General features: G+C 46.5%; 1 protein-coding gene across 4 annotated transcripts in view; it reads left to right on the top strand.

Moving 5' to 3' along the window:
• LOC310695794 (kunitz-type serine protease inhibitor A-like) overlaps window positions 1-15,035 on the top strand; it is a 40,077-nt gene that overhangs the window by 13,108 nt on the left and 11,934 nt on the right. For 2 of the 4 annotated variants that reach the window (XM_083480759.1, XM_083480762.1), the window contains exon 7: window positions 2,425-2,782. The exons of the other annotated variants lie outside the window; for them this stretch is intronic. The gene's annotated coding sequence lies outside the window, so the exon portion shown is untranslated. Of the gene's footprint in view, window positions 1-2,424; window positions 2,783-15,035 lie in introns of those variants that run through there. 4 annotated transcript variants of the gene reach the window in all.

Genomic DNA, 15,035 nt, shown 5'->3' with positions numbered 1-15,035 from the left:
ATACTCTTGAAAGATCAGTAGAATAGCAGAGAGGGAGAGGGAGAAAAGAAGAGCACATTCATTTATAGTGTGTGATTTCGTTGGGGACAATGGCACTCATATAAGCACGTTCCACACACTGTTTACAGGCTGTATACACACACCATACATTTAAAGCACATCTTTGTCCCCCCCCAAAATTCCTGAGAAGTGTAGCCTGTTAAGCATGCTAGGATTTGTAACTCTTTGAGGAGTAAACTAGAGGATCCTTTGGGAAAGCACACTATACTTTAAATGTATAGCACATGTGGTCATGCTAGCTTGAAATTTCAAGTAGTCACCTGATGTCTATGGGCTTCAGTATGAACATCTGGATGGGAGTTTTTACTATGAAAAGAGGTGACCAGTGGGTTGCAGTCTTTTCCCAGGCCTTCAGGTATTTAACCTCCCCCTGGGCATGGCGCCAAGCCCCACGACTGGTCAGTTGGCACCACGCCCAGGGGAATGCCTCCTAAATTCCTATTGCCATTGGCCACTTCAGTGGCAGGAGGACGATTCGGCCTGCTAGAGGCTGGTTCACAGGGGAGACCTGGTGCCTGTCCGCAAAGCTGCCCGCCCAAGGAGGCCACAACAGGGATGACATTCCCATATGTCTCTGGGCAGAAAACTACCCTATTTGACTGACATGTGAATATTAGGATATTAGGATTACTGAATATTAGGAGAACCACTGACTTTTCATTCCCTGATGAGAAGGGTCTTGCTACCTCTGTTGTTTTGAGGGCTATCAAAAATTCCTGGATGCCAATAACTAAGTTTGGGGTAAGTACTCTTGGTTGAGAGAACCACTGCGGAGATTTAAAATCACAAAATATGCAGCAAAGCGTGGGAATACAGGCCAAGAAAACCTTAAAATGTGCCCTTTAATGTGAGTTCCAAAGTTTCCCTCTTTCACTAGCATAGAAAAAGACCACACACTTGCTAAATTAAAAATTGTGTACTTACAGCTACTACAGCTAATCCAGAATACAGCAGCTAGGCTGGTGACTAGGAGTGACCACCTGGACCATATAGCACCAGTCCTAAAAGAACTACATTGGCTCCCAGTATGTTTCCGAGCACAATTCAAAATGCTGGTGCTGACCTTTAGAGCCCTAAAAGGTTTCAGCCCTATATACCTGGAGTGCCCAGGTTTTGACTGCCAAGGGGCCTCCACATGGTTTAATCCAGCACTGTCCCGTGAATGGCCCAGTATACCTGAAGGAGTGTCTCCAGCCCAGACACTGAGATCCACTCCGAGGACCTTCTGGTGGTTCCCTCATTGCAAGAGGTGAGGTTACAGGGAACCAGGCAAAGGACTTTTTCGGTAGTGGCACCTGCCCTGCAGAACACCCTCCCATCAGATGTCAAGCAGGGAAACAGCTATGTGATTTCTAAAAGACACCTGAAAGCAGCCTGTTCAGGGAAATTTTGTAGAAAGGTCACAAACTCATAACAATACACAGGAAACATAGTTGTTGAAAATATCATATCTCCCCTCAGTCACCTCTTTTCCAGGCTAAACGTACCCAGCTCCTTCAACTGCATCTTGATTTACTGATCCTTTATCATTTTGGTTTCCTTCCTCTGTACACATTCCAGCTTGTCAACATCCTTCTTAAATTTTGGTGCCCAGAATTGGACACAGTATTTCAGGTGTGGTCAGACCAAGTCAGAAAAGATTGGTACTATTACTTCCTTTGATCTGGACACTATACTTCTGTTGATGCAGCCTAGAATAGCATAGCTTTTTTTGCTGCAGCATCACAATATTGACTCATGTTAAGCTTGTAATCCATCAAGACCTCTAGATCCTTTTCACATGTACTGCTAGTACGCCAAGTGTCCCCCATCTTATATTTGTGCATCTGGTTGTTCCTGCCTAAGCGCAGAACCTTACTTTTTTCCCTATTGAAATTTATTTTGTTAGCTTGAGCCCAGTTCTCCAACATATTAAGGTCAATTTGAATTCTGATTCTGTCTTCTTCAGCAGTAGCTGCTCCTCCCAGTTTGGTGTCTTCTGCAAAGTTGATGAGCATCCACTCAATTCCTTTATCCAAGTTGTTTATTAATATGTTGAACAACAATGGGCCCAGAACAGAAACGTGTGGCACCTGACTTGTCACTTTCCCCCATTAATGAGGGACCATTGGGTTTGGTCAGTCAACTAGCTACAAATCCACCTAACAATCACCTTGTTAACCCACATTTTACCAGCTTTCTCTCAAGAATATCATGGGGGACTTTGTCAAAAACCTTACTGAAATCAGGATACACTATGTCCACAGCATTCCCCTGATCTACCAAGCTTGTAATGCCATCAAAAAAAGAAATTAGATTAATTTAGCATGACTTATATTTGAGAAACCCATTCTAGATCTTAGTAATCATAACATTCTTTTCTAGGCGCTCACAGACCGACTGTTGAATTATCTGTTCTCAGACCCTACCTGGTATCGATGCCAAGCTCACTGGTGCATAGTTAACTGGGCCTTCGTTTTTCCCTTTTTTGAAGGTGGGGACAACATTTGCCCACCTCCAGTCTGCAAGATTTCTCAAAGAGCATAGGCAAGAGCTCCTCCTCTAGCGTCGTCCTCCTCCACCTCTTCCTGCTCCCCACCCTTGCGAGGGGTGCTGCCGAAATCTCCCCACCATTCATCCTCACTCTCTTCCCAGTCTCCTCCTACCAGTGGCGTAGCAAGGTCAGGTGGTACCTGGTGCAGAAAATTTCTTGTCACCTCCACCCCCCCCCCATTGAAATTATTAAAAGAAGGGAAAATAAGAGTGTTATTTTCTGGTTTATTTACTTAACATTGTGAGCATAAGCACTTAAAACCTTCTTTTCACGATGGGAATTTCTCATGAATAAAATATTTCACTTAATTTCACTATTTTGCAGCCTTATGTTGATGTGGACTGCAGGAAGCTGAGGTGCTGTGTGAGTACAACTGCAAAAAAAATGAGCACCAGTGTGGATATGCCCCCACTCTTAAAGAGCTTACCTAGAATACAAGAAGAGCCAGTGGCGGAGGAAGGGGGTGTGGGGGTGTCGTCATTGAGGGGGGTGTGTGTGACAAAATGACAAAGATATGAGTTGTTGTTGTTGTTTTAAAAAATGGTCTCACAAAACTTTTTAGTTCAGTCAAAAAACGTAATGAACCATGGCTGGCACTGGGCGCCACCCCATGGGGGCTGGCACTTACCGTGGGGCCTGCAGCATGCCCAAACCATGCCTGCTTATATAGAGCTCCACTAGAACGCAACAGTAGCTAGCCAATCACTGAACGTCACTTTCAATCCCTTATTTGCATATGTGGACCAGAGTGAAAACTATCTACAGTATCCCCCTGCTGGCCCAGGGTGAGAACTTCAGTACATAACACTAAGCCACCCTACAGCTGAGGGGGAGGCAGTGGAGAGGCTCCACACAGCACCCCTGCCCCCATGGGTGGCTTGCCCTGCCCCCAGCTGCAGGACACACGCGCCACCCCTGGCACCTGAGCAGCTAGCTACACCATGGAGCAGAGCCCTGCTGAATCCCATCTGGAACAGAATCCTGTTCTCACAGTAGCCAGCTAGATGCCTATGGGAAACCCCCAAGCATATATCTTCCAGTACATATTTACCCACCAGCAAGATCTTGCACCTTTGCTAGTGCTTTGTGCAAACTTTTGAAATGCACAATATTATTTGTGATCACTAGTTATCACATACAGCTCTCTCTCTCTCTCTTTTTTAGGAATAATTTTTATTAAATTTCCAATTAACAAACCAATCATATCACATTAATTCCAAATTATACCATTACATAATAAACTCCAAATATTTCCAAATACAGCTCTCAAGTTAAAACAGTTCAACGCATCATCAGAGATTTGCAACATCTCTTAAATAATGACAGCTATCTTTCCCAAGCTCTGGGAGGAAAACCTTTCATTGCCTACAGAAAACCACCCAATCTTAAACAGCTCCTCACACACAATAATACAAGAACCAGACTTAACATGGACACTGGCACAAGAGCCTGCAATAAATCAATAAGCCAACTTTGCTGCCACATACACCCGGACAGCATCATTACTGGCCCCAATAACATCAAACATACCATCTCAGGCCTATTTAATTGTTCATCTTCCAACATTATATATGCTATCAAATGCCAACAGTGCCCTTCAGCTCTCTCTATTGGACAAATAGGACAAACTTTACGCCAAAGGATAAATGGGCATAAATCTGACATCAGGAATCATAAAACAGAAAAACCAATAGGAGAGCCCTTCAGTCTCCCAGGACATTCTGTGCAGGATCTTAGAGCGGCTGTCTTACTGCAAAAGAATTTTAGAAATACACTTGAAAGAGAAGTTGCTGAATTAAAATTCATTACCAAACTAAAAGCTATGGAGAGACCTGGTCTGAAGAGAGATGTTGGATTCATGTCCCATTATACATACTAAAGCTAATTTTGGTCCTCTATCCCTTTAAAAATCCCTTGCCCTTCCCTGTGGAACCAACTGCCATAACCGTCATCAACAGTTATAAGGTTGAAGCGACCTCTGCTTCAAAGTGTGTATTATACACGAAAGCTCATACCCTGAAAGCTTATATTTAGTTGATCTTTAAGGTGTCACTGGAATTATTAAAAAATATTTTTTCATCTTTCTTTTTTTAAAAAAAATAATTTTTATTAAGTACAAATTAGAAAACATACATGTTTACAACAAGAGAAAATACAAAAGAAAAAGAAAATACATACAACCAAGGAAAAAAATTAGAGAATACTTTGTCTCTTTTCATATTTACAGTTATTTATTCATTTTGTTATTTACCATCAGAAAGTTATTCCTAATATTTAGTCCGAATCTCCTCTCCTGCCCTCCCCTCAGGAGCAGCAGAAAACAAGCTTGCTCCCTCTTACAGCCCTCAGATATTGGAAGGTGGCTCTCCTCTCTCCTCTCAGTCTCCTCTTCTCCAGGCTTAACATACTCAGCTGCCGCAACCGTTCCTCATCAGGCTTGGTTTCCAGACCCTTCATCATCCTGGTCACTCTCCTCTGTTCACCTTCCAGCTGCTCAATATCCTTCTCCAACTAGCCTGCACCGACTGGCAGCAGCTCTCCAGGGTTTCAGATGGGGGGGGGCGACATTCCCAGTCCCCCCAGAAATGCCGCCCAGGACAGAAGACCTGCGTGCAAAGCAGATGGTCCAATCCTGCACTATGGAGACCCCTGTCCTGCCTTGAAGGATGTGGGGGTGGTCTCCCTTTGGAAATGGGGCTGCAGGAAGGATGTGAAATGCCGACATGAATCTGCCAAGAGAAGATGCAGCCCAGCTGCAGGCGGAACAGCAGGTACCTCTAAGTTCTGACAGTGGAGCATCACCTCTCAGGAGGGGCCAGGTCCAGGTGGGGGGGTTGCCATGGTGACAAGGACCTGCCCTCCTTTGTGACATCTCTTGCTTCTCCCTTAAAAGCCATTGACTTGCAGGCGGCCTTTGTGGGTTAGTAGTGAGGCGAGTGGAGGAGAGAGGAGTTGGTGGTGGTTGGAGAAGATAAGGAGAGGTGTTCATTTGATTGTTATTTGATTTATTACTTTTATTTGATTCATTTGGTTTTACTTAGTTTAATTTTATTTATTATTTTACTTTTTTATTTTAACACTTTTATTTTACTTTTTTATTTTATTTTTTGTTGTTTATTTTCATTTTTTTTATTTTACATCATTATTTTGTGCACATTTGTGCACATTTTGTATATATTTATTTTGTGCATAGAGGAGTAGTTAGGGGTAAGTGTAGGGTTAGGGCTGGGGTTGGGGTCAGAGTTAGGCTTGGGTGGGCATTTTAGATAGTTAGCTAGTTTAGAGAGGACGGTGGGAATTTTCCGTGAACAAAATGTGCAGACTGTAAGTAGCATTCCTTTGCTTTCTCTTGGTCTCCTGGGGGGCAGGGTGTGAGTTTTGTGGTCCCTTGGCTCTCTGGAAATCCACCTGGCCAGTCTTCTCCAGAGAGCTCAGCTCCTCCACACTCTTTCCCTGCCTTCCCCTTTTCTCTCCCCTCTCATCATTTACATTTACTGGGACATTCCTAGCCCACTTTCCACCCAGGAGCTCAAGGTGGCCTTCATGGTTCTCCTTGAAACCAATTGTTATCTTCACAGCAGCCCTGCAAAGCAGGCTAGGCTGGCTCAAGGTCCACCAGGGAGCTTCATGGCTGAGTGGGGATTCGAACCCTGCTCTCCCAGGTCCTCCTAGTCCAGCCCTCCAACTGCTACACTTCTGCCTGGCTCCATTTTGCATCTTTCCAACTGCCCTATGACATCGGCCTTCTCCCTCTTCCTGGAGGTCTTTCTGGCTCCAAGGAAGACTCTACCACCTTCCTCATGTTCTTCTCCTCTTCTGGGACACCTTGATGCTTGGAGGACCCTCCCAGGGGTCTCCTCCCTCTCCGGGAAGGGCAGGGCTGTCCTAAGAAGATGAGGCAGAGCAGCCCTTTAACAGCTGGCAATGCTTCTCTTTCCTTTGGGCTGGAGCTCAGGTGACTGTGGAGGCCAATTCTGGATCCACACATCCTTCCACAGTGGGGACATTGGTTTTTGGTCAGGAGTTGATCACAGTGTGGATTTGCCAAGCATGCCTTCTCCCTGCATCCTGAGTTTGAGTGTCTTCAAAGCCCATGACACCTTTGGTAAAGGCTGTTCTCCAACTGGAGTGCTCACAGGCCAGTGTTTCCCAGTTGTCAGTGTTTATACTACATTTTTTAAGATTTGCCTTGAGACTGTCTTTAAACCTCTTTTGTTGACCACAAGCATTACACTTTCCATTTTTAAGTTCGGAATAGAGTAGTTGCTTTGGAAGACGATCATCAGGCATCCGCACAACATGACCAGTCCAAAGAAGTTGATGTTGAAGAATCATTGCTTCAACACTGGTGATCTTTGCTTCTTCCAGTACACTGATATTGGTTCGTCTGTCTTCCCAAGCGATGTGTAAAAATTTTCAGAGACACCGTTGAAGGAATCTTTCGAGAAGTTGGAGATGGCGTTTATAAGTGGTCCATGTTTCACAAGCATATAGTAAGGTCCAGGTCCTCAAACACTCTGCACTTCAATCGGGAGAAAGCTGCACTCGCAGAGCTCAGGTGATGCTGGATTTCGGCATCAGTGTTGGCCCTTGTGGGAACCAAGGGACCTAACTGCCTAGGTAGGAGAAGTGATCAACATTTTCCAATTGGGCTAGTGCCATCCTGGTGACAAGTCTCTGGGACCTCAGATGCTGGAAAATTCAGACCAATGATCTGTTTTTCCACATTTTGTTCTACAGTGGTACCTCTGTTTAAGAACAGTCCTGTTTACGAACGATTTGGTTTACGAACTCAGCAAAACTGGAAGTATTGTCCCGGTTTGCAAGCTTTACCTCAGTCTAAGAAAGGAATCCGAACAGTGGAAGGGCACCGGTTGCAGGAGGCCTCATTAGGGAAAATGAACTTTGGTTTAAGAACGGTTTCGGTTTAAGAACAGACTTCCAGAATGGATTAAGTTCGTAAACCGAAGTACCACTATGCTTGCCTGTATTCTCGTTTCTCAGGCCTCTCAACATGGGAGAAAGCAGGCAGCAGGAATCAGACTTCCTAGTCTCTTGGAGAGCTGTTTATCATTGAGAAAGTAGAAGAAAATAAAATTAATACGGCTCAAAAACTATTTGAATAATAATATCAGGTCATCTAGTTTTTCTGATTTTAATAAAGTCACTGGTGTAGATAACCCAATGATAAGCATCTTACCTCTTAATGCTGGGCATGGATGCAATATTCACTTACTCATACCTGGTGCCCTCCAGCCCATCCTGGCACATGGTCAGGACTACTGCTTTTTTCTGAGGGGGGACGCAGGGGTATGCATACCCCTAAACATTTTGTGAATCTAAGTTTGGCCTCATTGAGGGGCAGCATTTCAATATGAGTAGGAAAAAAGCACTGGTCAGGACAATGGGAACTGTAGTCCAAAAACATCTGCAGGGCACCAAGTTGGGGAATGCTGCCTTTACTTCTCTAGGTTCACAGAAGTCTTCCTAATGACACAAGCTGAAGCACTGGAGGGATATGAAGTGATAATCTTCAGAGACTGAACAGCTCTTTCAAATGCCATTTACATCTGTTATAGAGCAAGAGATTTTATATGCTTTCCACACACCCCTTTCCTCCCCCAGAGACTCCTCCGAAATGCAAACAGCCCCCAAAAGTAGGAACATGTAAAGGTAACATCCCATGCCATTATTACGATGTACGGGACAAGAAATGCACGCCATTCATGTTTAGTGGATGTGAGAGCAATGAGAGCAATTTCCCATCTTACATTGAATGCTATGAGACGTGTGATGAATATGGTAAGAACAAAGCACTTTGGTGGTTTTTTCCCCAGACAACCAAAAGTACCTTCACCTTTTGCTTGACATTATTCATGCACTATTGTTGCAATGGTGCTTGCTAGGACAAAAAGAATGCACAGAGAAAGAACATTTTACATGTTCAAAATGCTCAGGAGCAAATGCTCACCTAACATATATGTGGCAGAAATGTCAACATGCCTATGATTTTTGGAAGCACATTATGCAACATACAACATTGATGATAGGAGCAAATATGAGGCGTGCTTTCGCTAATGGGGCCTCCCGCTGGTGCCGCGCCACCAATGCGCGATTTCCGTTCTCATCCTGGGGCAAAGTTCTCAACCAGAGGTACTACTTCCGGGCTAGTGGAGCTTGTAACCTGAAGTGTTTGTAACCCGAAGCGTTTGTCACCCGAGGTACCACTGTATGTGGTAGAACTGCAACTCTGTAAGCCAGTGTTGCTCGGGAATCCTAAGGCTACTCCCCACTCAAATAAATGCAGTTATGAAAGGTTCAGTTCACCATCTTGGTTCAAAATAGCATCCCCTTGCATCCAAACAGTCAAAAATCCGTGATCTTAGGAACTAGCATGCACAATTTGGTCATGGTATCTTTAAAAATGCCCCAAAATGACAGAAGAACAACTTTCCAAAATATATAGCAGACAGCACAGTAAGTGTTGTGTTCTAAATATACAGTGGTACCCCGCAAGACGAACGCCTCGCGAGACGAAAAACTCGCAAAACGAAAGGTTTTTTCGTTTTCGAGTTGCCTCGCAAGACGAATTTCCCTATGGGCTTGCGTCGCAAAACGAGGCTTGCCCCGGGGACAGCGGGTCTTCTCTTTTGAAGCAAGGGGCGGCGGGGAGAAGCGATCTTCTCCCCGCAGCCCCAGGTCCGGGGACAGCGGGAAGCGCTTCCCACTGCCCCCGGACCTCTTTTGAAGCAAGGGGCTGCGGGGAGATCGCTTCTCCCCACCGCCCCTTGCTTCAAAAGAGGTCCGGGGGCAGCGGGAAGCGCAGCGCTTCTTCCCCGCTGCCCCCGGACCTCTTTTGAAGCAAGGGGCTGCGGGGAGATCGCTTCTCCCCACCGCCCCTTGCTTCAAAAGAGGTCCGGGGGCAGCGGGAAGCGCAGCGCTTCTTCCCCGCTGCCCCCGGACCTCTTTTGAAGCAAGGGGCTGCGGGGAGATCGCTTCTCCCCACCGCCCCTTGCTTCAAAAGAGGTCCGGGGGCAGCGGGAAGCGCAGCGCTTCTTCCCCGCTGCCCCCGGACCTCTTTTGAAGCAAGGGGCTGCGGGGAGATCGCTTCTCCCGGTGCTGCGGGGCGGGGGGTGGGAACACCTGCCCCAGCCGCCCCGCTTCGGAACGCTGTTCCGAAGCGGGGAGGGGGGGCGGGAACACCTGCCCCAGCCGCCCCGCTTCGGAACGCTGCTCCGAAGCGGGGCGGGGGGCGGGAACACCTTCTGAAGGCGGGCGGGGGGCGAAAGTCTTTGTCCCCCCTGCCTGCCTTCCCAGGGGCTTTTAAATCGCCCCGGACAGCGGAGAAGTCCTCCGCTGTCCCGGGGCGATTTTAAAATGCCGCCCGCCAGCATTTTAAGATCGCCTGGACAGTGGAGAAGTCCTCCGCTGTCCCGGGGTTTTTTAAAATGCTGGGGGTGGGAAGAAAAGCCCTTGTCATCCCCCCAGCCCTTGTCATCCCCCCAGACTGTCCCCGGACCTGGTCTGAAGGCGGTTTCCCTAGGAACGCATTAATTGATTTTCAATGCATTCCTATGGGAAACCGTGCATCGCAAGACGAAAAACTCGCAAGACGAAGAGACTTGCGGAACGAATTAATTTCGTCTTGCGAGGCACCACTGTACTGTCAATCAGTCTCTGGACTGTGAGTTTTGCTTAAACAACTAGTTCTACTCAGGGCTTTTATTCAGCCGGAACTCACCAGAACTCAGTTCCAGCACCTCTAAGGTGGGCACCATTGCCATTATAAAAGAACAAGGGAGGCATTCATGGTGAGTTCTAGCACCTCTTTTTCTAGAAAAATAGCACCTGTCCAAATAATAAAAATAAATTTTAAAAAATTATTTATACTCTGCCCTCCCCAGCCAACACTGGGCTCAGGGCGGCTAACACTAGGTATAAAAACAAATGATTAAAATATAACTTAAAAACAAGATTAAAATACAACATTAAAATGCAGCCTCATTTCAGTAGAAACTAAAAAAAAAATAAAAAAAAAATTGGGGATGAGAACGTCAAATCTTCACCAAGGCCAACTATCCAGACTGGTCCTACTTAGCAATGAGGATCGCTTTCCAAGGCAAGTCATGCTATATGCAGCAGATCCCACAGATATTGCACACACCCCAATCTCTGAGTGGTAAGAGACTTCAAGGGTGCCAGCACTTAGCCAGGGTTCCATTTCTTTGGAATGAAGGTCACTGGAGACAGCGGTGTAGCTAACCGCTCAGGTGCCTGGTGCTGGGGCGTGTCCTGCAGCCGGGGGGGGGGGGATTCATGCTCATGGGGGCGGGGCAAGCCTCTCCAATGCTTGGTGCCTCTCCACCACCTCCCCCTCAGCTGTAGGGCAGCTGAGGGAGAGGCAGTAGGCAGATGCAAGTCCCACGTTGCAGTTTCAGGCAGCGTGGAACCTGCAGGTGCCTAAGCCACCACGTCACTCCTAAAAAGTTTTGTGAGCCCATTTTTTAAAAACTCATTTTGTCACCTCCCCCTCAGTGATGACACACGGGTCGGACCGCACCCCCGTTCCTAGGCCACTGACTGTGGTGTCTTTAGGGCATTTGGTTTTATTTGCATATACTGTATATGCAACCTAAGCACAACAAGGAAGGGCTCACAGCATTAACATTCCAACAGACACCTTCATTCCCCATTAGGTTTCCAGTCCCCGCAAAGTCATAGTTCTTGTGTCAGCACAGAGAGCAACTTCAGGTTGTCTGTGTCTCTCGAGCTTCCACCCCAAGACCTGACTAGAAACAAAGACTAGCTCTTGGCTATTTTGCTTCCAGCCAGTTGAGGGGAGAGAGGCTTACCTCCTGGAAGAGCAGCTGGGGACCATCATGTTGGAGAAGGCTGCTATAGGGCAAGAACGCAGTTTGGGAGATCACTCAGGAAAGCAGAGAAGCCTGGAAGGGCAACATAAAAGAGATGGAAGCTTTCTCAGATAATCAGTTTTTAAAAAAATGAGACAAAGACTGAATTATGAGACTTCCTAGAAAGATTGGGAGAGAAAAGAAAGAGGGATTGTGGAATGGTTGGCAAAGCTTCTTGGATGGCTTTAGGCCTTTGAGGAGGCGGGAGGAGAGAATCTGAAGAGGAACAGGTTTCCATTCTTTCCTTATCATCATGTCCAAGTCCAAGGAACAGAGTGTTGATTCAAGGGAGTGCAGGTGGAAAGATCCCTATCATTCAAGGTCCTTTGGATCCTCACAGCTTCAGGGTGCCTCTTAACTTCAGAGATCACAGTGGGCCGCTTACACTGAGAAAGGGCACCCCTTTCATCGCAGGATCGCTTCCTTTCATTTTCTGCAGTGTAGTGGTCCTTATTGAATCCGGTTGCCCTCCTTGCCTCACCCCCTGACTGGCCACAGAAGTTAGCAGCCTGGACCCTTCTCAATATTTTCTTTGTACACCTAATGTTCACTCTTTTAGAGGTACGACAGCTTTCCTCATGTTCTGGAGCATTTGGCACCAGTGTGAAGGGACTGGTTCTGTTTATGGATGTATGTGCACATGGCTCCTCCAAGCAAGACGGGGATCTACAACTGAGATTCCTCTTAGTTTGGAGGGGACAGCATATATGCATTGGTGCATACATGTGGCCCCTTTGGACTGATGGTTCTTCTCTTGGCAGAATGGCGGCAGCAGGAGCACTGAAGCAGCAACCATCTTTGCCCCATGTACCAGCATTCTGCAGGTTTACATTTAAACCATGGTTAAGATTGACCATGGTATAAAGTGATGTCTGAACCAAGACATTGTGTCTACAAAAAGGTCTTGTGGACTCTGAGATATTGCCCATCAATACTGGTTGGCTTGTGCCAATAACACATGCTCCCTGCTCTCTTCTGTCATTATATATGACAACTACATTTGTCTGCCTGATTACCTTAACAATCTGCATATGGTAATAAATCAAAAAGCCTTTGTGATGGCCATACGGAATGCTTTTCTTTCCCTAGTTGTGTTGGGTATACATACACTGGCATTTCAGCAGCCTCCAGGCTTTGCCATGCACTGAACTTGAAGAAGTCATGTCAGGATATGTCTGTCTGTCTATCTTGTAATTTCTTCTTGGACAATCAATTAATTAGCTGTCTCCTGGGATCCTTAACTCATATATCAATTGAGCTGAAGGAATTTCTTAAAGGTGAAATGTTGAAGGCACAAATGCAGACAATTTCAACAAGAAAGAAAAGTAGGAGGTATCTAAAGAAACCAGTGTGGCTACATAAGGAGCTTGCAGATTTTTAAAGGGCATGTATAGTATAAGAAATGGAAGAAAGGGGAAATCATTAAGTAAGAGGATACAAGAGAAGCCAAAAGATGCAGGGAAAAGGTAAGGTGGACCAAAGCTCAGAATGAACTTATAAGAGAAGTTAAAAATAATAATAATAAATGTTTCTTCGGCTATGTTCTAAGAAAGAGGAAGAACAAATAAGTAGTAGGTCCTCTGTGTGGAGAAGATGGAGAAATGCTTTTGGGTGACAAAGTGGAACTGCTCAACACATACTTTGCCTCTGTCTTTAGAGATAAAAACGGGTACATTCAGGTATGGATCCAGAAAAATATTGTGGCCACGGTGTAAATGTTTCCTCTTCATCATAAACCATGAGAAAATGGGCTTCCTGGGACTGAGGGGAGACACGGCAGTCTAAACCTGAAGAATGACTGCTAGAGGAGACTGTATTAAACACAAGAAGGAGGTTATAACCTTGGACTTGGCTCCATGTTCTTTTCCTTCCCGTTGGGTTTTGTATCATATTTTTGAGAAGAATTAAATCACACAATGGGTTTGAAAGAGAATTTTGAACTCGGCAGTGAATGGTTCCCCCCCTTTCTTTGTTTGCCCTCACAATTGAACCAGCCCTTAGAACTAGGATGGTTGGGGGTTCCCCACCACTCCTCTGTATCCACCCAGTCCATGACATTGGCTACCAGGGGATTGATGGTGGGACGATGATGAGTGGTCAGAGGGAGAAGACTGGGAGAAGGGGGTGTTGGCAGCTGAAGGGCAATAGGTTTTGCTTGGTTGAGGTCATTGAGGGCATTAGAGGTTGGTTGCAGGTGTGAGGGTATTGGCAGCGAGCCTTTGGCTTGAGTGGCAGTTAGGCATTGGTAAAACCTGGTTTGGGGGAAGTGAGGTGTGGCCATCACCTGTCCCTCCATGTTAAAGGGTATTCTGTTAAAGAAATCTGGGGGTCATGGTTCCTGTCTGAAGCCCGGGTGGAGGCTAGGGCTATGGCACAACCTTCTGGTGACCTTGGGGGAGCTCCAAGCTGATAAACACTACCAGGGCTGCCCCTACTGGTGGTTACTTATGAGACTTCCTGCGTGGCGGGCAGGAGTCGGATATAGTCAGTTCAATTCCAATGCCTAAGCCAATACCGCTCACATTCTGTAACCAATAAAGTTGTGGCCTAAATTTTGCCCATTAACCTAATATATGGTGTCCACGGGTTATTATTCAACATAAGGGGGAGGCCTCGGGGTCTTGACACGCAATAGGGTTTAGTGAGCAGGAAGAGGCTGAGGCAGAGAGCAGTCCCAGCTCAGAGGCAGGAGAGGAGGCTAGAGAGGAGGAGCAGGCTAGAGAGGAGGGGGTCCAAAAGGCAGCAATGAGGCAAGCTGCTGAAGAATTTGGGGACTCTTCCCCTCCTGCTGCAACCAGCTCCCCTCCCACCTGGTCTCTTAGAAGACACAGGGAAAGAAGAGCACAGAGCAGAGATTGGCTGTGCACTCTGCAACCGAATGGAGGAAAAAACCCTGGAGAAGAGAGGTCTTAGACAGCTGTGGACAGACAGGGACCTTCAGTTGTCACAACTGCCACATTGGGGCAAAACCTACTGGAAGAGTTGCTGTGATTACTAGGCCTGTGCTGTTTTGGCACACACACATACACACACACACAGTCATACCTTGGGTTAATTACGCTTCAGGTTGAGCGTCTTCAGGTTGGTCCCGCGGTGACCCGGAAGTAACGGAATGGGTTACTTCTGGGTTTCACTGCTTGCGCATGCACAGACGCTCAAAATGACGTCACGCGCATGCACAGAAGCGGCGAATTGCGACCCGCACACACGCAGACGCAGGTTGTGTTCTGCTCAGGATGCGAATGGGGCTCTGGAACAGATCCTGTTCGCATCCAGAGGTACCACTGTATATATATTGCTGACCCTTGCTTGACTCTGGCTCCTGACAATAAGTGACGCTTATTCTGAATTGTGACCAGACTGTTAATTCTCCTGGAAAGCTACCAGGTACGCCGACATTCAAAATACAAAAGTCCAGTCAGGGTGCAAAACCCTACATAATTACAGGTATTGTCGTTGGAATGGCATGCATTTATCAGAGGAGACGCGGCTCTTTTTGGAGGGCAAGTATGGTGGTGTGCATAAAGGAC

The sequence above is a fragment of the Podarcis liolepis genome (genome assembly GCF_965112155.1).
Source record: "Podarcis liolepis genome assembly, chromosome: 16".
In the NCBI taxonomy this organism is placed as follows: domain Eukaryota; kingdom Metazoa; phylum Chordata; class Lepidosauria; order Squamata; family Lacertidae; genus Podarcis; species Podarcis liolepis.
Note: the sequence above shows the minus strand (reverse complement) of the source record. Positions and strands in the feature narration are given on the sequence as shown.